The sequence below is a fragment of the Podarcis vaucheri genome (genome assembly GCF_965113315.1).
Source record: "Podarcis vaucheri genome assembly, chromosome: 9".
Lineage (NCBI taxonomy): Eukaryota > Metazoa > Chordata > Lepidosauria > Squamata > Lacertidae > Podarcis > Podarcis vaucheri.
Genome location: NC_138767.1, coordinates 47,978,698 through 48,002,305, shown reverse-complemented (window position 1 = coordinate 48,002,305; position 23,608 = coordinate 47,978,698). Strand labels below are relative to the sequence as shown.

Here is a 23,608-nt window from a genome sequence, read left to right as displayed (position 1 = left end):
TTGACATTTCGATCTTATACACCGCTTGTTTGAAATCAGTGTACTCCCAAAACATCATGGATGAAAGGAAAGAGCTGGGCTTATTAATGGAGCTGTGGTCAGAGTGGGGACAGGCCACCACCGCTCTAAACGTGGACCCTTTTGTCCAAGAGGACTAATACAATGGGCGAAGCCAGGATTTATTGGGGGGGCAGGCTTTATGTTGGGAGGTGGCAGAACCTCGTTATCTGTGAAGCAATTGGTCAGTTAGTTAAGTACTTTATTTCTATTTATTTACTTGAGTTGGGGGGACAGTATTGTCCCTGACTAATATTTTCAAAAAAAGGGGGGGTGTCTAGTGCTGTTTGTTCTTCGGCTTAAGGATTGTCCTCCACCCAAGGCGTGCCTTAATATCCTCAGAGCTCGATTTGATCTAGGACTCAGCCTCGGGACGTGCATTATCCGTGATAAAATGGGGAAAGATGCCATTGGCCTCTGGACTCTATCCTGCCCCAGTTTAGTCTGATCGCGGGGCTTGGCTCCACAGTTTCCCGTCCTCTTTTAGACTAGTCCCGAATAGTCGAAGAAAAAGAGTCTCCGAAGTTCACGTTGGCGTGAAACAAGTTTCCTTCCTCCCCTTCTATCCTCGGTGCCTTTCGGTTTTGAGTCTCTGATTGGTTGGTGGTAACTTAGCAAAGAGAAACCTGGCCGTGAACGTTGCCCAAGAAAGGGTTTGGAATCCATCCCATTTCTTGCACGGCCTGGGCCTTTGCTCAGATCCGACGTGGAGAAGCGAACTGGACCAGCGCAAAGGACGGATACCCAATTCTACTAGCAAAGACGGGAGAAATGGACCAGGGTGTCGCTTTTTTGTCACTCTCCCGGTGTTCTATCAGCCCGTGTGGAATGGCGCTTTCCGTTTCTGTCTCCTACTCCGTCTGAACACTTTCGCAGGCTGTCTGTAATGGACAGTACAAGGGGCCGAGCAATGTTATCTCGGCAAGCTCATAAATGTATTCAGATGTTGGCTTATTCAATGGAATCTGTTATTGAAACTGATGCTGGGAAGGTTATTAGGATTAAGGGAGCAAATGAATCGTGTGATCGTTAGAGAATCTTGAAAGGAGGTTAATTCCAGCGCAGCGTTGCCTTGTGTCCCATAGCACGGGGATAATTGTATTTGACTGTCTCCGAAAATCAATTTGGTCGTCCTTGACTTTGAAAGAGGGGGGCACGAGAGCCAGTGTGGTGTAGTGGTTAAGAGCGGTAATCTCGTAATCTGGGGAACCGGGTTCGTGTCTCCTCTCCTCCACATGCAGCTGCTGGGTGACCTTGGGCCAGTCACACTTCTCTGAAGTCTCTCAGCCCCACTCACCTCACAGAGTGTTTGTTGTGGGGGAGGGAGGGAAAGGAGAATGTTAGCCGCTTTGAGACTCCTGAAGGGGAGGGAAAGGCGGGATATCAAATCCAAACTCTTCTTCTTCTTCTTCTTCTTCTTCTTCTTCTTCTTCACCTTTACAGACGTGCACAAGCGCAATATAAGGAACGGGAGCCTGAGTATATAAGTGTATGGATATGATTCCTTGGTAAATGAATATTTGGTCAGGAGCCTTGTCTGGCTGGCTTGTCTTGTTGCACTGGCTAGTGCAACATTCTCTGATCCAAAGCACTCCCTGATGCACTACTATTCTACCTGCAGGGATATATTTACACAGCAGTGTTTTGTTTTGTTTTTAAATGTCCCTCATCTGTTGTCAGAAGTGACATTGTTATGCAACCACCTCATTTCCCATTCTTTCTGTTGCTGGGGTAGCAGATGCCTTAGGCTTGAGTCTTGCAATCTGCCATACAGGGTGAGAGAGTTCAGCTCAGCCTTTTCTACTATAGGTCGATATTTTTAAGAAACAATAAAAGATATGATCCCCTGGTTTATGTGTCCGCCCACAATCTTATTCTGCTAAAATGACTGTTTATGAATGTGATTAAAAAACAAACAAAAAAGCAATTGGTTTGAGAAGCATAACAGATTTGATCTTTCTTTCTCTTGCTAAATCAGGGGAAATCTCCATTCTTTGAATGTTTTATGTGATCTAATCCAATCCTTTATGCGGGGATTCTTCAAACGGTTTGGGAATATAAGCATTTTTTGGTTGACCAAAAATAGCCTTTCCTAGAATCCCTAATTCTGTCTAGGGAGACATTTTAACCATTTTAAATAGCAGTCATTTTTTAAAAAATAAAAAAGTTATTCTAAAAACATTTCAGCTGCCCATTTCTCTGCCTCGGTCTCTCCTCGAGACGTGTGCCAGCCAGCCCTGAGTCAGCCCGCGGCGCACAGCATCCTTCGGGTAAATAATACGAGGGAACTCGAGCGCCACCCACCGCTTTCTTTTGGAAAAGCAAGAAGAGCGCGCAGAACATACTTTTGGCACCGTTCAGGGCTGGGCTCCAACCGGGCCGAGTTTGCCAACTCCAGAGTTCTTAGGGGCTCTCCAGAGAGCGATTTGAATGGGAAATACATCGGATGGACTGCAATAATCACTTCGAAACGCCCTGTCGGCAAATATCAGTGGGAAAGACTCGGCAAAAAGGTGTTAATGGCGAAGCTGCGGTTTGCCAAATTCTGGCATCAGTACTATGACTTAAGATGGAGGTATAAATAACCGACAAAAGTGAATGGAAATTTCCAAAACGGAGCGAGGGAGAGATTTAAGAAGAGGATAATGGTCTATAAGGTGAACAGGACATAATGGACACTTAAATAAATCCTGTGTTTTTGGAAGACCTTTCCTAGAAGGAAGGCACATTGAGTGAACTCAGAAAATGTCCTTGGACTCACAACCTTACTGAGTTAGGAACGTGTGTCTTCGCCGTGATCTATGCGGTATATAACATATAACACGAGAAATGATTTAAGAATCCCAAATCCATGCTTGTGGCTTTGCCCTCAATTAACAGCGTGATATACTATTTCAAGATGTGCTATGCGGCCCCTTAAAGGGTAGCCGATGTATCGTGGCACCCTTTACACGCCCTCAAATGGAAGGGCGTTTACCCGGGAAAATGAGTTTAGGACTGCCAAAAGGGCAGGTGATTGTGGCAAGCGGTGTCTTGGCCTAGAGGACCCTCATCAGGAATGGATCGGGAACTTATGGAGCAACTGGGACACTGCAGTAAAAAGTTGCAGTTGGGAGTTCTTCTCTTGACCGCAGGGTTGGGGAACCTTTGGCATCCAGATGCTGCTGAACTACAACTCCCATGAACCCCAGCAAGCATGGCCAATGGTCAGGGACGATGGGAGGCATAGTTCAGGAACATCTGGAGGGCCAAAAATTCCTCATCACTGGTTTATGCTTGTAGCAATCTCTTTTCATATCCCGGTTTTCACTCGGGGTGTGTGTGTTTCTCTGTCTTTTTCGGGCAAGATAAGCTGGTGCCACAGTAAACATGTTAATCTTGCAAAGTGCCAAAGAACTCTCTGTGTGTACTTAGAATCACAGAATTGTAGAAGAGACTCCGAGGGTCATCTAGTCCAACCCCAAGAATCCTGCCCACAAGCCGTCCCTGGCTGAGCTCGAACCACCAACCTTCTGGTTAACAGCCAGACGCATTGTGCCACTGGGGCTCCTACCATGGCTTTCTTTAAAAAAAATTGTTTGCTGACAATATGTACGCAGAGAATTGTGGTGTCTCGCTCTCTGCCAGGTGCTGAACCCATCTTAACAGAAGCCAGTCTACTGGTATGGGTTCCGGGGGGTGTTTGGGGCGGGGGGCGAAGAGCTTCCCATGAAATCCGACGTCGATACCCTTGCACGCCCCCCTCCACAGTCCCGTCGAGGCTCTCCTTCGGCCCTGGCTCTGCCTTCCCTCTGAATCCTGCTTCTCCCTTCCTCTCCGTCTTGCGCGCATTTCCTTGGAATGCGTCCCATTCATTCCAGCGGGATTTCTTCCTGCTTCGGAATGCAGCCTAAAACTCCCTCTGCAAAGAGTCCTGGGCCAGCCCTTCACACAGCCGGCCTCTGATCGCGATGGCTAACGAGGATGTGAAGGGCCCGGGGTGAGGGGTCGTCGATTCCCCGGGGGAGCGGCGGGTCCTTTGACACCCCAGTGACTCCCCCGGCCGGGCCCACGCTCCAGCCTTGCTCGCACCCACCGAGTCCTCGGTGCGCAGCGTGACCTCGCTCCCTGATCGTCCCAGCCAAATTGGCTTCGTCGTCTTCCCCTCCTCTCCGGAATGACATATCGCTGGAGCCCTAATGAAGATGAATAAGCTGCTTCCAGAAGCTGTTGACAGATCGTCCCAATAGGAAGGGGGGAAACACACACCGCATAATTGCTCCAAATACCAGAAGACACGGTTCGGTTGGGAATTGGGGCGGGGGGGGGGAGAGATGGGGGTGGATCTTCTTATGCGGAAGCCAAGCGAAAGAGCGTCGCTGCTGGGAAAGGCAGGAGGAACGAGATAGGTCTGACTCTGAGCCCAATCCTGTCAAAAGTTCGGCTCCTGTATAAACCCCTCCCAATCAGCAGAGGCTTATAAAGGGAGGCCAAACTCGGTGCAGGATTGGCTGTAAATAAGGCCCTGCTCTTGATGAGCTGACAAAGTTGTGTTTGGGCTGCAGACCCACAGAACTGAAAGATCCTCCCTATCCACCCCTCCCAATTGGGAGTTTCCCCTGATTTTTTATTCTTCTCCAAATCTTGGGGTTCCCCAAATCCAGACAGTACCCCCCTCCTGTCTTGGTGGTGTTGTGTTGGCTTCATAAGCAGCATCACTGATACCCTGAACTTTGGAACTTGAAGGAACAAGTGGACCTCTGTAATATTGTAATTCAGTGTGGAGTGCTTCTGTTCAGAGTTTCAACAATTCCATCCATCCATCCACTCCTCCCTCCCTCCTTCTCTCTGATTTTCTGCTCCTGACCTCCCTCAACAGCCAGTCTGCATTCTATGTCCATATTCAACCCTCATTGGGTTGCTGTGGGATGGGATTCCTCTTCCCTGACAGATTTACCGGTAATTTGGAACCCATAGCATCCAAGTGCCTTCCACCCAATGTTTCACTGTTTGCATATGGCTTTAAAGGGCAACATAGAATCATAGCCAGTTGGGCATCCCTAAAGCAGATCTTGAACTCATTTAAGTTATGGTTACCAGATTTTTTTTCAATGAATCCGGGGACACTCCTTTTTTTTTTTTTTTTTTGGAAGCTGAGTGGCAACAGGGAGTCAGTAGTGGGGATGGTGAGGCAAAAGACCCTGGGTCCAAGCACACATGCATATTGTATAAAGGTGCAAAGCCCTTCTTCCGCACCCTGTGAAACATAAATGCGCAGAGTTTTTAAAAAACTGGGCAACGGCGCCTCTGCCCGCCCGTGACTGCTGAGCCTCCCCCGATCTCCTGCCCCCTTCCTCCTTTGTTTTGACTGATTGGGGGTCATGGGAGTCACGGGCAGGTGGCTGTTGCCCAGTTTAAAAAAAAAAACACTGCACATTTATGTTTCACAGGGTGCAACAGAAGGGCTTTGCACTTTGCCTAGCAGAGAAACCGTGCACCTTGTGCCCCTCCTGGGCAACAGCCACCCACCCATGACTCCCGAGCCTCCCCCAATCTGTCAAAACAAAGGGGGAAGGGGGCAGGAGATCTGTACCGCTGGACGTCCCTGCTGCGAGCAACTCCTGAAGCCAGCCAGAGCCAATAGTGCTACCAGGTTGGCTGCTCAGACTGCCACTGCCACATTTCCCGGGGACAGATTTGCAAATCTGGGGACATTCTGGGGATGGAATTTGTCCAGGGACAGATTTGCAAATCCGGGGATTGTCCCTGGCAACCAGGGACATCTGGTTACCCTAATTAAAGTTGCCATAGGAGTGTGCCAGCTGTTCGGTTTCAGAGAACTCCCTCTTCCGGCTGACTCAGATGCTATCACATGACCACCCTAAGCTGAATTGGTGCAATGTTCAAGGTTCAAACCCTGAAAGTAAAACTCCATGAAAAGGCTACATTGGAGAGTTCAAAGCGAAGTCAACCGTTGTTGTGACTTTCTTCCTCTATTGCTTAGTGGTAGAGCATCTTCCTTGCATGTAGACGGTCTCGATTCAATCCCTTAAGCTCCAAGAGTCAAGCAATATTTAAGGTGATGCATATGACACCTCCCATGTCCAGCCACAAATCCACAGACACATTGCAGACTGCCTGAATGAAGCTCGGGGACCACCGTCTGGGAGCCTCTAGTTTAGGAGATTGCCAATTCTAAAACTGCATGCATTTTACTGTGAATTTGTTTTTATCATTCCTACCTCCTGTGTAGGCGCCAGAAAACCTCAGTGGTGGCTGGTGCACTTCATGCTGGTAGGGTGGAAGGTTGGGAGGCCAACAGTAGGTGGAGTCAGAGCCAATGTTACAGACATACATATATACATACTCACTCAAGTTTTCTCTCTCTTGCTCCCCACTTCCCACCAAGTTCTACAAGGACAATGCTATGACTAAGGAGGAGGAAGCTGGGAGGTAGTGCCACCCTTGGGCTTGTAAGTAAGAAGGGAGGGAGATGGGGGTGGGGAAACTACCCATTCACTTCAATGGATTAGCATCCTCTGGAAAAACCACACTTAAATGATTTGAGCCCCATCCAATACCTACAACAACATGGCACGTTTAACGCAGTAAGACCGTGACACACGGGACTTGGCTATCAGGTAGGATCCGAAAAAGCACTTTTCTCAATGTAAGAAGGACTTGTATGTGACCTTGAAGTCTTTGCCAACCCTCTGCCCAGCTATGAAGCACGTGGCAAAGTAGACTCTGACTGTAAGTGGTTTCTTTTATTTCTATTTTTTCCCCTTTCATCCTGCAGATGAGCACTTGGTGGCAGTGTCAGCTTGAAAAGGCATGTCATAAATTAGGCAGGGATATTCTGTAGGAAGTCCATAAAGACAGTTGGCTGCTTCAGCCTGCATGGTCTTCCATCCTCTCTCTCTGTTTATCATCTGGCCAGCTTGGGCATGAGATCACAGCTTTCTATCACTTAATACTCCCAAAAATCAGATGGGAGTGGAGTGCATGGCAAGTTTTTCCTTCCTTTGGTTCCTCTCTGCCCCGCCCCGCTCCCCAGTCTCTTGAATCCAAACCAGTGAGACTTACTTCTGTGTAAACTATGAGTGCACTCTAAAGACAGGGTAATTTTATTATTATTATTTTGAAAGGAAAGAACAATATTTTGTAGAATCATAGAATTGTAGAATTGCAAGGGACTCTGAGGACCTTCTAGTCCACCTCCTGCAATGGAAGAATAAGCTGCTGTCCCATACAGGAATCAAACTTGCAACCTTGGCATTGTCAGCACTATGCTCTAACCAGCTGAGCTATTACATCATATCCTTCTAGAAATCACACACCTTTCATAAATGCACACTGCTCAAATAGTTTGGGGATACCTTTTTCTTACCATAGAATATTGGATTGGTATCTCTTACAGCTTTGCCTACATTTGCTCATTTGCAAACAGCATGGTTTCTCCACCTCATAGGGTTGGTGGGAGAATATAATGGGCAAAATGCTATGATCACCGTTGAGAACAGCTGGATAGAAGGATGGACTTGGATTTAAAGCAGCATGGAGTTAATTTTGCTTATGGAATGGGGCATTTGTGCTACCATGTCCTGGAAGCAGCTCCCTCCTGCCCTGAAAACCCCCTCCAGATGCTTGGAGACTTTGAGAGAGGCTTTCAGGAGGTGCAAAGGGCTGCAGTCAGGGTTGGTGGCTGTGGAATCTGGTCCATTAGGACAGAGGGAGCACTGCCCCACCAATCTCAGTTTTCCTTCCACCACCCCCAGCAGTCTCCCTTCTTACACCTCATCCAGTGGGTGGCACTGCCTGTCAGCTCGCTCTTTCCAGAGCCAGTGTGGTGTAGTGGTTAAGAGCAGTGGACTTGTAATCTGGGGAACCGGGTTCGTGTCTCCGCTCCTCCACATGCAGCTGCTGGGTGACCTTGGGCCAGTCACACTTCTTTGAAGTCTCTCAGCCCCACTCACCTCACAGAGTGTTTGTTGTGGGAGAGGAAGGGAAAGGAGAATGTTAGCCACTTTGAGACTCCTTTGGGTAGTGATAAAGCAGGATATCAAATCCAAACTCTACTTAGTCTCTGTGTTGTCCTTGTAGAACCTAGTAAGATATGGCATGGGCCTAGTCAGTGTGCATGAATGGAAAGCCACTTCAGAACCCTTGCATTCCATGACAGCAGTAAGGTAGGATAGGCACTGAAAAAGAGATGGCCCGTTCTCTATCTACCCCAGTCTACCATCTGCAATATGGGGATAAGAACATTGATCTACTTTGCAGGGGTGTTGTAAGTATCACAACAAGAGAAATCATGTGAAATGCTGTGGACATTTGAAAGTGTTATATAAATGCTAAATATTGCAGGGTAGCACAACTACCATACAAACAACACCATCTGCCCTGACGTAGCATCTCATTGGAATTCAAGAAGTATTTAGTAGTAGGAGAATTGGTAGAATAATAAATATTTTCTAACAGGTTCCCTGAAGACTGACAGAAGGCTCCTAACTCAGTACTTGCTGTCAATCAACTTTTGTTATCTACCAATTCATTCTTATTATGTAACGTAATTGTCTCAAACACTCACCTCCCAGAAGCCTGATGAGTTTCTACACTTATTAGAGAAAGGGTGGCAGTGTCATCAGTACACAAACTGTATTTTTGGAATTTGTAGAACTCTGTGAACTAATGAGGAATGTGTTTGCTATGCACAAGCTTTCCAGGAAGCCATCAAGTGTTGTATCCCAAAGAGAAATCTATACCGGATAGCCAGATACCACTGGGGTCCCTTGCCCTTCATTAGGGAAAGATAGCAATGAGAACAGCCTGTTCATAATTCCACAGTAGTCCCACAGAGGATCACATTTCGAATGTTGTGTCTTATTTAACTGCAGGCCTGAGCCAGAAATCCCAATATGACTGAGAATGACTATAAATGGGCAAAAGCAGACTCTGTATTTTACACACACACACACACACACACACACACACACACACACACACATAGGTGTACATGTGTCTGAGTGTGCATCTTCCTTTTTGTACAGGGTTGCATATTTATTTTAATGTGCATACAATATGTGTGCGATTCTTTTGATTAATTTATATTCTTTCAAAAGAACACATTGATTTTGGGGAAAATGCAGACAATTAAGGCTGCAAATCCAAGGGAAGTAGAGAATAGGAAGAAAGCTCTTAGCCTTGCGCCTTGCCGTGTTTGAGATGGCAGGATAAAAGGAAGGGCAGAAGACTACTCGGCTAGGCTATGTAGACATTGAAAGGTGAAAGATCCCTGACACTTAAGTCTAATCACATATGACTCTGGGGTTGTGGCGCTCATCTCACTTTACAGGCAGAGGGAGCCGGTGTTTGTCTGCAGACAGTTTTTCTGGGTCATGTGGCCAGCATGACTAAGCCACTTCTGGTGAAACCAGAGCAGTGCACGGAAATGCCATTTACCGTATTTTTTGCTCTATAAGACTCACTTTTTCCCTCCTAAAAAGTAAGGGGAAATGTGTGTGCGTCTTATGTAGCGAATGCAGGCTGCGCAGCTATCCCAGAAGCCAAAACAGGAAGAGGGATCGCTGCTTTCGCTGCGCAGCAATCCCTCTTGCTGCTCTGGCTTCTGAGATTCAGATTTTTTATTATTTTTTTCCTCCTCCAAAAACTAGGTGTGTCTTATGGTCTGGTGCGTCTTATAGAGTGAAAAATACGGTACCTTCCCACCAGAGCGGTACCTATTTATGTACTTGCACTTTTGGCATGCTTTCGAACTGCTAGGTTGGCAGGAGCTGGGACAGAGCAATGGGAGCTCACCCCATTGTGGGGATTTGAACCGCCGACCTTCTGATCAGCAAGCCGAAGAGGCTCAGTGGTTTAGACCACTGCGCTGTCTACTAATGTAGACATTAACAGCTTAAAATGCAATGAGGTTGATTTCCACCGCCCCCTCACATTTCAAGTTGCATTGCACACTTCTGTACACACTAGAGAGATGATGGAGATGATGGAGATGTCCTCACCCAATGCATATCACCTGTCTGGTTTCCCCACACCTGCAATCCCTCCCCGAACTCCTATTCATGAAACTGCCATCTGCACATATGATGACATCTGTGCACATCACTCATGTACAGACCTCAGTGGTTTAAGTTTTCAAAGGGAAGCTTGTTGGAAGGGAAACACATCAAGCAGCAATATTTCTCAAGAAGCTGCCGGATGGATATGGGTCAGTAGGATTTTTGCTTTGCATGCAAAAAGTCCCAGGTTCAATCCCCAGCATCTCCAAATAGGGTTGGGAATGCACTTGCCTGAAACTCTGAAGAGCTGCTGCTGGTTAGTGTAGACAGTAGTGAGCTAGATAGCCTGGAGGTCTCACTCGGTAGAAGGCAGCTTTCGATGTTCCTATTTTCTACAGTTCTCTCTTATGCATTTTGGTTGTTCCCTTCCTGTTCTCCATATTTCCTTCCAAGGGGAATGGGAAAAGTAAGGATTAAGGCTGCAATCCTTACCTATAGAAATTAGGATGATGACTAATAATAATAGTATATTTATACCCCGCCCATCAGCCCCCAACAGAATATAAAAAAAACACGATAAAACATCAAACACTAAAAATTTTCCTAAACATGGTTGTCTTCAGATGTCTTCTAAAAGTCAGATAGTTGTTTATTTCCTTGACATCTGATGGGAGGGCATTCCACAGGGTGGGCACCACTACTGAGAAGGCCCTCTGCCTGGTTTCCTGTAACCTCACTTCTTGCAGCGAGGGAACCACCAGAAGGCCCTCGGAGCAGTGTCCGGGCTGAACAACGGGGGTGGAGACACTCCTTCAGGAAGTGGTGTGGTGTGATGACAGACTAGGACCTAGAAGACGAGGGTTCAAATCCCCGCTTGGCCATGAAACTCACTGGGTAACCTTCAATCTGACTTATCTCACAGGGTTGTTGTGGAGATTACATAAGGAGTGGGAAGAACCATGCACACTACCTTGAGATCCTTGGAGAAAAAGGTGAGATAGAAATGCGATTAATTCATTAATGGACAATCAAAACCGACTCTTCTTAGCTCACATGGTGGCAGCATCTTAAGAGATATTTGGCAATGAAGAAAAGAGTCTGAATACAGTGGTACCTCAGGTTACATACGCTTCAGGTTACAGACTCCGCTAACCCAGAAATAGTGCTTCAGGTTAAGAACTTTGCTTCAGGATGAGAACAGAAATCGTGCTCTGACGGTGCGGCGGCAGCAGGAGGCCCCATTAGCTAAAATGGTGCTTCAGGTTAAGATTAGTTTCAGGTTGAGAAGGGACCTCCAGAACGAATTAAGTATTTAACCTGAGGTACCACTGTGTACACTGAAGCAGCAATAATCCTAAACAGAAGCCCCACGGAAGGCAGCGGAACTTGTTTCTGAATAAGCATGCCGGATTTAAAAGTACATACACACATCTCTGCTGTATAGCGTATTCAGAGGCAATCCTGCTGCCCCCATCCCCCGAAATCAGTGGGAGTTTTCAGATCACCTATTTGGGAGGAAGATGGCCATGAGGTATGTTTTACGTGTGGGGATGGGGGGGAGAGAAACATCAAAGCGTGGGCAAGGCACAATGTGGGATGCACATGGGCAACTCCAGAGGCCTCACCGGCAGAAACGTGTTTCCTAGAGTTTTCCAGCTTCTCCCTTCACCCCACCCACCCACCCACCCACAATTTCATTTCTTCACAGGCAGCATAGCTCAAGGCCGTAAACACACCATTAAGGTTTTGTTCAGAGGCAAGTGAAGGAAAGAACTCTAAACAGACTTCTCCGTTCCAACGTTTCCATTAAGTGACTATTGAAGAGGCACTCGGGAAAAGTTGTCAGATCCATTTTGTTCACGATCCGGTAGGAATAAACATCAAAATATGTACATGTACCACTTATTTTTAGGGTGTGATGTTTTGAAAAGAGAGGGAGAGATGTTTTGATTAAATTCACAGTCTATGTAACAGAGCCCGATAGTGACAGATATCTTACAGATATAGTTCTGCTCAGTTCTGTTTAAAAACACGTACGGAAACTACTGTAGCCATTTAACTTTATTTCTACAGGACAGGCAGCAATTTGAAAGGGCTGTAGTCAAAGGCAGAGTCGCCACGGGGATAGTCTATGTCTCTCCCTTCATGTTCAACCTCCGCGCCCCGCCCCCCACCTTTAATTTGTGGCAATATAAGGGGAAAACATGGTTACAAGGCTTGGATTGTCACCCCCAATCTCTGCTGAGCTGTGTCAAGATTTCAGTCGGTTCCAGGTGCTCACCAAGGCTCTGTGTTCCTTTGAGAATCAATATGTGGTGGAGGCTGTCATAGCTTTAAGAAATATGATTTATTCATAAATTGACACCTGAATTTAGATGGAAGGAGTCCAGATCTTACAGCGTGGCCATCTCAAGTAAGGCTTGTTCCCCACAGCAGTACAGTACTGGAGACCTGACCTCATTGGTTCCCATCCCAATACCATGGAAGCCTCTGCAGTTCTAACCCCAGTAATGTTCAGGGATGCCAACTTGAGTAAAATATGAGGGGGAGGGGAGTGCCAGGCAAGCCTCACCTCACATAATTGATCACAAGACACAGCACAAACACACACCATTTGAATGGCAATGCCCATCAGCTTGGGTGGGCAGCCTCCTCAAATATTTTATAGGGGGTGAAGGGACCTTGGCTTCTATACTAATGTTGGCGCTTCAACAAGGGTGGAGGTGAAAAGGAATTCAATCAGAACAGGCTGGGGGTGGGCAGGGGGAAGGCTACACACCCTGCTCCTGGACCTTTGCAATGACACATAGCAATGTTTGTACAACAAGATTGCTGTACCAGCCGGTCCCATCCTGTGGTGAGTTTTGGGATCAGTCTTCAGCTGCAGCCCAACAAACCCAAAGAACTTGAGTATATAACCAAGGCGGTCTATCTCCATTCAGATCAGGGGCCAGAAGCAGCAAAAGCAAAAGGGAAGATCACTCTACAATAGAGGAGATATTGCAGGTAAATAGTAATCTGTTGTTTGAAAACTTTGAGTGCAGCTTTTGCCAACTTGGTGGCCTGCAGATGTTTTGGATTGCAACTCCTACCAATCTCGGACAGAAGGGCTGTGATGGCTGGTGCTGATGGATGTTGTAGTTCAAAACACCTGGAGGCCAGCAGGTTGGAGTGGACTGTCCTAATATCTTCTGGCGAACCTGATCCTAGGGATTGGCTTAATACACAAGTAGCAACACATCTTGCCAAACACAGTTCTATTCCTGGAGAGAGATGTAGAATTAGCTGTCCAAATTGCCAGCCTTTACCTCTGTCCCTGGGACGCAGATGGCGCTGTGGGTTAAACCACAGAGCATAGAACTTGCAGATCAGAAGGTCAGCGGTTTGAATCCCCGCGGCAGGGTGAGCTCCCGTTGCTCGGTCCCTGCTCCTGCCAACCTAGCAGTTTGAAAGCAAGTCAAAGTGCAAGTAGGTAAATAGGTACTGCGCCAGCTGGAAGGTAAACGGCATTTCCGTGTGCTGCTCTGGTTCGCCAGAAGTGACTTAGTCTTGCTGGCCACATGACCAGCTGTACGCCGGCTCCCTCGGCCAATAAAGCAAGATGAGCACCGCAACCCCAGAGTCAATCACGACTGGACCTAACGGTCAGGGGTCCCTTTACCTTTACCTTTTTGCCTCTGTCCCTTCAGTCTGTGGTAGGATTGGGGAATCTGTGGTTCACTGAAAGATACTGAGCTCCAACTCCCTTCTTCCCTGACCTTTGTCTATGCTGACTGAGGCTGATGAGGGTTGCGTAGCAACAACATCTGGAGGGCCCACAGCAGCTGGTTCAGCAGCTGGTAGCTGGAGGGGGATGAACTTTCCCAGCCAGATGGTTGCATTCGATTCTTGCCAGCTTTTCGAAGGTCACACTTGTACCTTTGTTTGCCAGGCTGTTTTCTACACACCCCTCTCACTGTTGTCCATCCAGGCAAGCAAGAAGCATGATAAGAGTTCAAGGGCACATTCCAGCTAGGCAAATATTATTCAAGGACAATGTAAAGCAGGGATGATGAATGGTGTGGCACAAGTAGAGGCGCATGGCTGAGAAAAGACTCCAAATAACAGATATTGTAGTACCTCGGGTTACAAACACCTCGGGTTACATACACTTCAGGTTAGAAACTCTGCTAACCTGGAAGTAGTACCTCGGGTTAAGAACTTTGCCCCAGGATGAGAACAGAAATAGAGCAGCGGTGGCTTGGCAGCAATGGGAGGCCCCATTAGCTAAAGTGGTACCTCTAGTTAAGAACAGTTTCAGGTTAAGAACAGACCTCCGGAACGAATTAAGTTCGTAACCTGAGGTACCACTGTACTGATTGCATTCATTTGTAAGATTTCTTACCTGTCCTTTGCCACAGGGTGGGTTACAACAAACTTATTATGAAATTTGAAAAAGCTCATTCAATTGGAAAGATAAGTAAAACAATTCCAATGTAGGTTAAACAAAACAGAAGAGGTGGGTCCACCCCCCCCCCAAAAAAAAAATATCTGTCAAGATTGAGAGACCTGGAGTGCCTCTAGGATGCCACTCAGTGGGGCGAGAGAGGCACCAGTCTTCGTTCATGCATGGATAAGAAGTACAAGACAACCAAGGTCAGTGTCAATTCTTTCTTTCTTTCTTTGACATTTTAATTTCATGCCTACTATATAAATGACCTGCTATACATGAAAACATTTTAAATACACCAACTAAGTCAACTTAGAGATGAGCTTGTTCCTCCATAGTTATAACTGATCTCTCCTGCTGGGTCCTAAGGACTTCTAAACTCTTAGAGGATGGAGATATTCCTCAGGGCCTGGAGACTAAATAGATGCTGAAAAGCAACTTTTCAAGCATTTCACTAATATGAACATGTTGTAATCAGAATGAAATATTTTTCAAACAACACACATTTCTCTTTTAAATCAGGGCTTGTGGAGAGCAAAAGGACATTCCAAGGGACCTGGTGAATTTTAATAAAAATGTCATGTTTTGTTTATTTGTTTGAATATTCAGCATGCGGCGGGGGGGGGGAGAGAGAGAATAAACCACATTATAGTATTTTTCCAATACAAATGTCATGTTCTGAATGCCTCTACACCCAATTTATAAACTGGCAAAGGGAATATGTCAATAATAAAAAATTATCTTGACTACATCTTGGTGGGGAAGCAGTGAGATCCAGATCCAGAATGTTTTGATGTCAGTGCCCAAAACTTTTGAAATGATTAAAATTATAAGCCAATATTTTTAATTTTATTAAAATTCTATTCATATCACTCAGATTTATGTTTTATTCAACATATCATTCCATATGCATTTATTTATTTATCGCAGAACCAGCTGTAGTATACATGATGCAGCTGATATATGGATTTAATAAAAAAAAAGCCAAGGAAAACAACATTCAGATGCTGGCACAGTGCTCCATGCATCTATGAGGTTCCTACATGAATGGGCGTCTCCTCTTCTGGGGTTCAGTAGAAAGGATGGGTTCATAGACAGGCACCCTTTTGCTGTCTCTTCCATTTAGCAAAGTCTTTGCTTCCACTAAGTGAAAAACCCTTGCTCCTAAAGGAAATCCACATACACACAGAGAGAAATGTCTTGATCAGATGGATCTCCCTTTCTGCAGGCACACTAGAATCACTTAGCCAGAGATGATCCCTTAGGTGCTGTCTACATATTCCAGCCTATCATGGGAGCTGCTTTTCTATGAATTCGCCCAACAGTGTTGCTGCCATACTTAAAAGCCTGCAACCACATGGGCGGGGCCTAGGGTCAGGATCTTTCCTTCAGAATAGGCACTACCCACCACTATCACCACCAAGAACATGAGTACTATTCTAGAGGAAAGACTCGCATGATAGACCTCATTCACATACTTGCACACTTTAAAAAGTGACAGCTGCCCTGCTGTCATGCAGAAGTTGGAGAAGTTGATTCCAGGTTGGGGTATGACATGCTGAGGAAACCTGAGTTCGCTCCAGATCTCGCCTGCAACTAGTTATCTGACATTTGGTAGCCACTTTGCACTTGCAGCTAAGTGCATTTGGATCTGGACAGAAGATTGCCTGGGGATTTTGTGTACATTGCACTGCCTTGATTTCCATGATGCAAAAGAGGTGGGATATAAATATCTTCAACAAATAAAGGCATTTGAGACAAGATCATCAAATTCCAGGATGTCAGCTTCTGGGCCCAAACCAGGGATATTTTCAGCCAATGAATTAATTACTTCTCCTCCCATTTGGACTACTGCTGTGTGCTCTACATGAGGCTACCCTTGACGACAATCTAGAAACAGCAGCTGGTGCAAAATGCGACAGCCAGACTGCTGAGCTGAGCAGTGAGGTAATGCCATGTGTTGCTGGTCCTAGAAGCAATGCATTGGCAGCCTCTGAGGTGGTGGGTCAAAGTCAATCTGGTGGTAGAAGGCAGCTTGGGGCACAAATACCTAAAACATCCCTCTCCCATTTCAACCAACCTGAGCCTTAAGAGCAGCAGGGGGGGCCTTGCTCACAGTGTCATCAATGAGCATGTGCCCTGATTATGAAGCACCCTCCCTATGGAAGTCTGCTTGTCCCTCTATATTACCATCAGTTAAACACAAACTGAAAACATTTTTGTCCACTAAGGCATTTAGTATGTGAACAGTGGGTAGGTTTTAAGCAGATGGAAATTGCTGTACATGTTTTGAAATGGTCTTTTGGTTGTTTTAAACTTTTGAAATTGTTTTAATTAGAATGTTTTAATTAGGATGTTGCATGGTTGCCCAAGACTCTTCAGAAGGCAGGGTGGAAGCAAAGTCATATTAATAATAAAATGATGATGATGCATTTATACATACATACACAACAATGTGATCAGTAGCCAGACATACACACTAGTGCCATCAATGCTCTACCTCAGTCACTGAAATCCTCTGATGGGACACTCCTATGGTTCCTCACACCCCTGAGGTTTAATCAGCCTTTACTAGGGACCAAGCTTTTAGTGTGGCAGACCCTGCCCTGTGGAACTCCCGGCCAGTAGAGGTTTGGAAGAAGCTATTCCTGCCTTCTTTTAGACATTGCCTAAAAATTATACAAGCCTTGGAAATGTGAATTTTCTTTTATTTATAGTGAGTTGGCCTGATATTTTTCCTGATGCCTTATTGATGTTTTAATATTATAATTCTTGTATATGGTACACACCACCTTATATTTTTACAAAAATGCAGGAAAGAAAGAAAGAAAGAAAGAAAGAAAGAAAGAAAGAAAGAAAGAACTTAGCACTTTACAAAGTAGCATGAGTTTGATGGTGTGGATGTGGAGTGATGGTTAGGCTGAATGCCTGGACCCTAATTCTTGGAATAACCAGGCTAGTTTTTTAGGGAGGTGCTAGTCTGGGTGATGGGCCATTAATGGGAACAAAGGAAGGGGCTCTGTGTGGCACCCCCTCCCTCAACTTGTGGGTAGATGGAAGGGGAAAGGCAGAGTTGAGAGCAGAGAGTAGGAGTGTGTAAGCTAGAAGCTGGAGAATAAGCAGGCTGAAACCTGTGGAGAAGATCGATGCCTAATCTCTATTTGGATCCAAGGCTGTGCTATGAGTGAAGCAAGACCCTCATGGGGTATTAATGCGGTGAACCCCTCCATCGTGGGCTTAGGCTGTATATGTGTGTACATAAACCATATATCATAAAGACACCACAGTCTCTGCTATATCTAATTCCAAAGGAAACATGGTCCCTAGGTAAGCATCTGAAACCCCTGGAATCTCACACCTCTTGGAGATTGGGTTGGCATGCAGCAGCGTGGAAGAAAGGGCTTCTTCCTCAAGGAGCTTACACTCTCCATTTCGAGAGCAGAGGAGGCAACGGAGGGAAGAGGAGCAAAAGGAGAGACATTTGTCAACGTGACATGAATGCTCAACAGTGGTTCCCAATGACATCTGAGGCTCACAACATACACACTCTTCCTATATTATGCTAGATGGTAAAGATGGATAACATATGTTGAGAAGCCTTTAAAGTCACTTGTATTAATAGCTGTTGAAGTAAACATATGGGTTTGGAGGCTTTGTTTTTTGTTAAGTCCATGCACCATATGGGAGTGTCACCATCACCTCTGACAGCAGAGCAAAGATACAATAATTAAATTTCAGAAAAGTGTGTGTGTGTGTGTGTGTGTGTGTGTAAGAAACCAATGAGGAAACATTTCAAAAATACACTATGAATTGAAGGAAACCCCAAGTAGATGCTTTGTAGCAACTAAAAGAAAAAAGAAAAAGATTATTTGGAACATGTGCACTAAATAGCATGATGGAAGGAGGATTTCACGATCTGCGAGGCAAGTCATATTATACAATAAGAGCTCACAGTCATTTGAGAAGTCTGAGGCCACATGGACACCATACATTTAATGCACTGTTATACAACTTTAAACAGCCATGACTGCCCCAAAGAATTGTGGGAGCTATAACTATATAATAATAATAATCTTAGAACATAGAAGGGGGCATGGCTATGAGAGGATATACAGTAGCTGTCACTCTCAAGAAGGGACCCTTGCACTTCTGAATTTGCCACTACACGGTTGTTTATACAGTGCAGTAAAAGCAGGACAAAAAAGAAAGCTTCCTGGAACATTTATGGTATGAAAAGTTACAGTCTTTTTTTCCAGGAAAGTACAGGTCATGGACTTTTTGCAAATGAAGCAGCGTAAGCCAGGACTTGTGCAATGGTATTGAAACTGTGATTGTATATAACCGCTAAATCAAATGGATGTCTAGAGGCATCCCAAAAGATTAAGAAGGTTTGTATAATTGCTGAGAGTTTTGGATCTTGTGTTTATATTAAAACTCACTGACTTTATTAGGGTCAGAGATGGGAGACAAGGAGATAGAAGCTTTCTCAAAACATTTTTGTTTTGTGTAGCAACAATAATATCCAGGATAAAGTGCCATTTTCTGAAATATTGATTATATTGTAAAGCAGTTGTTAATTTTATTTTATTGTTTATAATTTGTTTTTGCATCCTGAACCTGTGTGTGTGTGTGTGTGTGTAATGTTTTTTTATTTTTTTAAAAGGAAAAAATTGCAATGTGAAGAACACATTTAAAATAAAAATGTTACTAACGTAATATGTTCTAATCGCTAGTGAACCCAGGACCGCCATACACAACTGCCCAGGCTTGCACCCCAGTGAAGTCACTTCAATGCTGCTAACACAGTGGTTTGACTTCACCCCCAGAGGCGTGCTCCATTGTCTCTTGAGACAGACAGATGCCCACAATGTAACACGTAATTTGGACTCTACAGGGAAAGGGCTTTTTAAGCCATGTGAAGAACGCTAGTTGTTTCAAGAAAGAATGCAATGATGCAACCTCCACAGTTCAATCAGAAAGGGATAAAGCAGATTCAGAGAGATTGAGGAGAAACCAACATTTCTCGACATTTGAAAGCAGAGACTTCCCATGCCTCGGCACAACATGTGGGATATTTGATGAAGAACAGCACAAGCATTCATGTGGTTACTGATGGATATGCAAATGAAATTAGGAACACATTCTAGGGGGTTGCCCACATTTCAGCATTGTTTAGCTGTTTGCCCACCCCCCTGCCCCAGTTCAATTTAGACCTAGGAATGAAGAGGGGAAACTGCAAACAGTAAGACTGGGGGACACACTATGGCTGCTTTTGTGGTGAAAGAAAAAACCTTCCTTGGACAGAATGCACATTTTATTTTTAAATGGTTTTAGTTTTTACCCCTCTCTGTATCACTGTCTCCTCCTACCTGATGCCATCCAGATGTTTTTGGACTGCAACTCCAAAACATTTGCAAGCCACCAGGTTGGCAAGGCTGCTCTATCATATTTACGATCTTCACAAGAGATGGATCCCTATAGCAGTGCCCTTTGTGTCACTTCTGAAAGGGTCTGCTGAGCTAGTACAGCCACAGAAACATCAAGGATCCTGTGTTGATATGTGCTCTTGGGTTGCCAAGTGAGCAAATAAATGTCAAGATTAGCATGCAGATCAGATGAAAAACTTTGTGTTGCAACACATTAGTTTGTCGGCTGCAGTGTGTACATGTGTTTTGTGAACGCTTCCCACGCTTCTCCCAGGGCTGAAAAGGGGTTGGTTTAACCTCCAGTTTGCTAGTAAAATTGAATTACTGTGTCATGAAATGATGCATGTCTAAAAAGCGTGTCACCAACATGAAAAGTTTGGAAGGCTCTGCCTTAAGGTGTGAATGCTACTTCTGCAATGTGAACAAAGCACTCCAAGTCAGATCAGGGCCCCCAGAAAGGCTTGTGTTGGTCAGTCGCTGTTTTTCTGTACTCTCTCCTCTCCTGATACTATATCTCTATGTTTTCCTATGTTTCTATAGATCCATGGACTTTGCATAAAGTGAGGTTGTCCAGAATGCTGCCTTCAGAGCTCTGAAGAGGTGTGGATGGTTTCACTTTTTAAAAAACCATGCATTTCTATGGTAGAAAATAAAATCCTCTGGAGCTCTTCAGCACTCCATGGGTAGCATTCTGCACAGCTTCAGTTTGCAATGCCTTTTGGAAGATGTGCCTTCTCTCCAAACACAAACAAGTACCAGAAAGTTAGGCTGGCCATTGTGAAGCTGCAAATGTGTTTGAAAATGTACAATCAAGAAGACACCACACTCAGCCACCTAATTTTAAGGTAAGAAAGAGCAAGAAACAAACACTTCCCACTTCAAAAATATGAAACCAATATGAAGTTTGGACTTTTAGTTGGTGTAATAAAATTTGGACTTTTATTTGGTGTAATAAAAGTATTGCCCTAATATGGATGAAAGTGAAATCCGTTTGCTTCCCCCACAAAAGCCCCTGAACCAATTTGTCTGCCATTTAGTAGGCTCAATTCACTCTGGAGGGGTTCCTGTGCCTGGAAATTTCATCCGCTTTTGCCAAAAAAGGGGGGGCAATGCAGCGGCGTAGCGTGAGTTGTCAGCACCCGGGGCAACGCAAGTAATTTGCGCCCCCTAACCCGGGGCAAGGCAAGTAATTTGCGTTCCCCCAACCCCTAACCTGCGAGTTGCCGCTGGCGCTGCCGCGCAAACAACGCTGCTTGCCCGGAGGAGGATGGAGGCAGAAGCAGCCGCCGCCTGTGGCTGGGCCGAGGGGATGGCGGCGGCGGCAGGGTGCAGAGGCTGCCCGTGCCCGGCCAGGCGTCGGTGGCGGCGTCGGCGCTGCTGCAGCGGCTGCTCCTCCTGTGAGCAGTGAGCGCAGCGCAGCCACAGCGACGGCGGGGGGCGCGCGCGCTAGGGCGCAAGGCTGGCGGTGGCGGTGGGGAGCCCGGCGGAGGAAGGAACTTGTCCCTTCCCTCTGGACTCGCGCCCCCCCCCCAGATGTTGTGCCCGGTGCGGCTGGCACCCCTGGCACCCCCCACGCTACGCCACTGGGGCAATGTATAGCCACCCTTAGATTCCCCATAAGAGTAAATGGGGAATACAGAGCTTTGTTTTATGCAGAGCAGCTTAAAACCTGATTCACAAAATGAAGTTGCCAGAGCACAGAGTGACTTACAAGCAGATTGGATTTTTAAAAGAAAAGCATTGGTATAGATAGAAGCTGAATATCAGGGCTGGTGCCCACTCTTACTATGTGCTTCCTTACAGTGTCAGAGATAGTTTCTGAGATTCACAGGTGGGGAGAGTATTGTTGCAGTTATCTCCTGGTTAGGGGCTTTCTATAGGTATCTGGCTGGCCACTGTGAAAAGAGGATGCTAGACTAAATGGGACTTTGGTCTGATCCAGCAGGGCTGCTCTTATGTTCTTAAATGCTTGAGGCACAGATGGAAGGATTAAATTCCAATTCCCACATGAAAAGGTACCAATCCAGGTTTAACCCTCCTCCATGTGACTTTTTTCCTTTTTTCAAAGCAATACCCACAGTTTCTAGCCACACATCTCTCATACTAAGTTTTGCCTTTAGCTTTTGTCAGATTTTTTTGGTTAAAAAAATGCTATGATTTGATATTTCATATGGCTTTTAATATGTTTGTTTTGAGGTTTGTAATTTATTATATATGTAATAAATAAAAGATAAATGCATAAAATGACTTGGCCCCAACTTTCCTTTATCCCCTGCCCCAGCCCCTCACATGAAGAGAATCCAAGTATAGCAGATAATCTCATAAAACTCAATTTACCTTTTTCGACACTGCAACACATCTGGGAACCATTCAAGTAGACCTAATAGGTTATGAAGTGAGTTGGAAAGCAAAACGCTCTGCCTCTGTAGATTTTTGGAATACTGTAGTGAAAATCGTAGATCAGGGCCTTAACCTTGGTGTATAGCCAGAGTAGTAGGTATCTGCAGGAATTTTTTCTAGTTTCCATGGCATCAAAACTCAGGGATCAAGCAATCCTGCAGTGGGAAAGTGCCCTCCACATAGTTTCAGTGCAGACATTCACAGACCAGTCAGAATTGTTTACTTCAGGGGTGGGGAACACATGACCTTCCAGATATAGCTGGACTCCAACTCCCATCATCACTGATCATTGGCTATGCTAGCTGGAGCTGGTGGAATATCATCTGGAAGACCACATGTTAGCCAGTGCTGTTTTTACTAAGTACAATGGGTCTAAGTTCCAAGTGAGTGGGTGCAGGATTGCAGTCCAGAAGGACAAATACCGGTAAGTCTAGTGACAAAGACAAACACTGGCCCCATCTGCACTAGACATTTAAAGCTGTCTCATACCACTTTAAGCAGCCATGGCTTCCCCTCACAGAGCTGAAATTCTCAAGAGTGGTTTCATTTTTTTATTTCTATTAATTGTAAGCCATTTGGAGAATTTGTTATTACTGGAAAGACAGGATGTAATGGAGGAAAAGGATAAAATAAATAAATATTCTTCTTTGGCGATCACTTGTAGTTGAGTAAGATTGTCTTCCATGAATATGGTCTTAACAGTGTGTCTCTAAGTGATTGTGGGGACCAATTCTGGATCCACACGTCCTTCCATAGTGGGGACATAGGCTTCCGGGTAGAGTTTGATCACAGTGAGGATTTGCCAAATGTGCCTTCCTCTTAGCTTGTTTCTCCTTTTCGCCCTGAGTTCGTGCTTCTTCAAAGTCCATTGTGCCTTTGGTAGAGGCCATTCTCCTGTTGGAGCACTCATAGGCCAGTGTTTCCAAATTATCCATGCTTATACTGCATCTTGTTAGATTTGCCTTGAGAATGTCTTTAAACCTCTTTTGTTGTCCACCAGCATTTCACTCTCCATTCTTAAGTTTGGAATAGAGGAGCTGCTTTGAAAGATGGCAATCAGGCATCCGAACAACATGACCAGTCCAATGAAGTTGATGTTGAAGAATCATTACTTTGACACTGGTGACATTAGTTTGCCTGTCTTCCCAAGTGATATGTAAAAAAATTCAGAGACATCATTGATGGAATCTTTCGAGGATTTCATAAATAAATATGCTTATGCAGCAAGCAGTGGTTCTAATCTGCACTAGTTAATATCCATGTGAACAAAAGGAGACATGCTCTTTGTTCTGGAT

General features: G+C 45.3%; 1 protein-coding gene across 7 annotated transcripts in view; it reads left to right on the top strand.

Moving 5' to 3' along the window:
- SCRG1 (stimulator of chondrogenesis 1) overlaps positions 1-23,608 on the top strand; it is a 93,620-nt gene that overhangs the window by 26,409 nt on the left and 43,603 nt on the right. For 3 of the 7 annotated variants that reach the window (XM_082237314.1, XM_082237312.1, XM_082237310.1), the window contains 2 exons: positions 10,981-11,050; positions 14,538-14,693. The gene's annotated coding sequence lies outside the window, so the exon portion shown is untranslated. Of the gene's footprint in view, positions 1-10,804; positions 11,051-11,766; positions 11,957-14,537; positions 14,694-23,608 lie in introns of those variants that run through there. The other 4 variants (XR_014223259.1, XR_014223260.1, XM_082237311.1 and 1 more) reach the window with 4 other exon arrangements.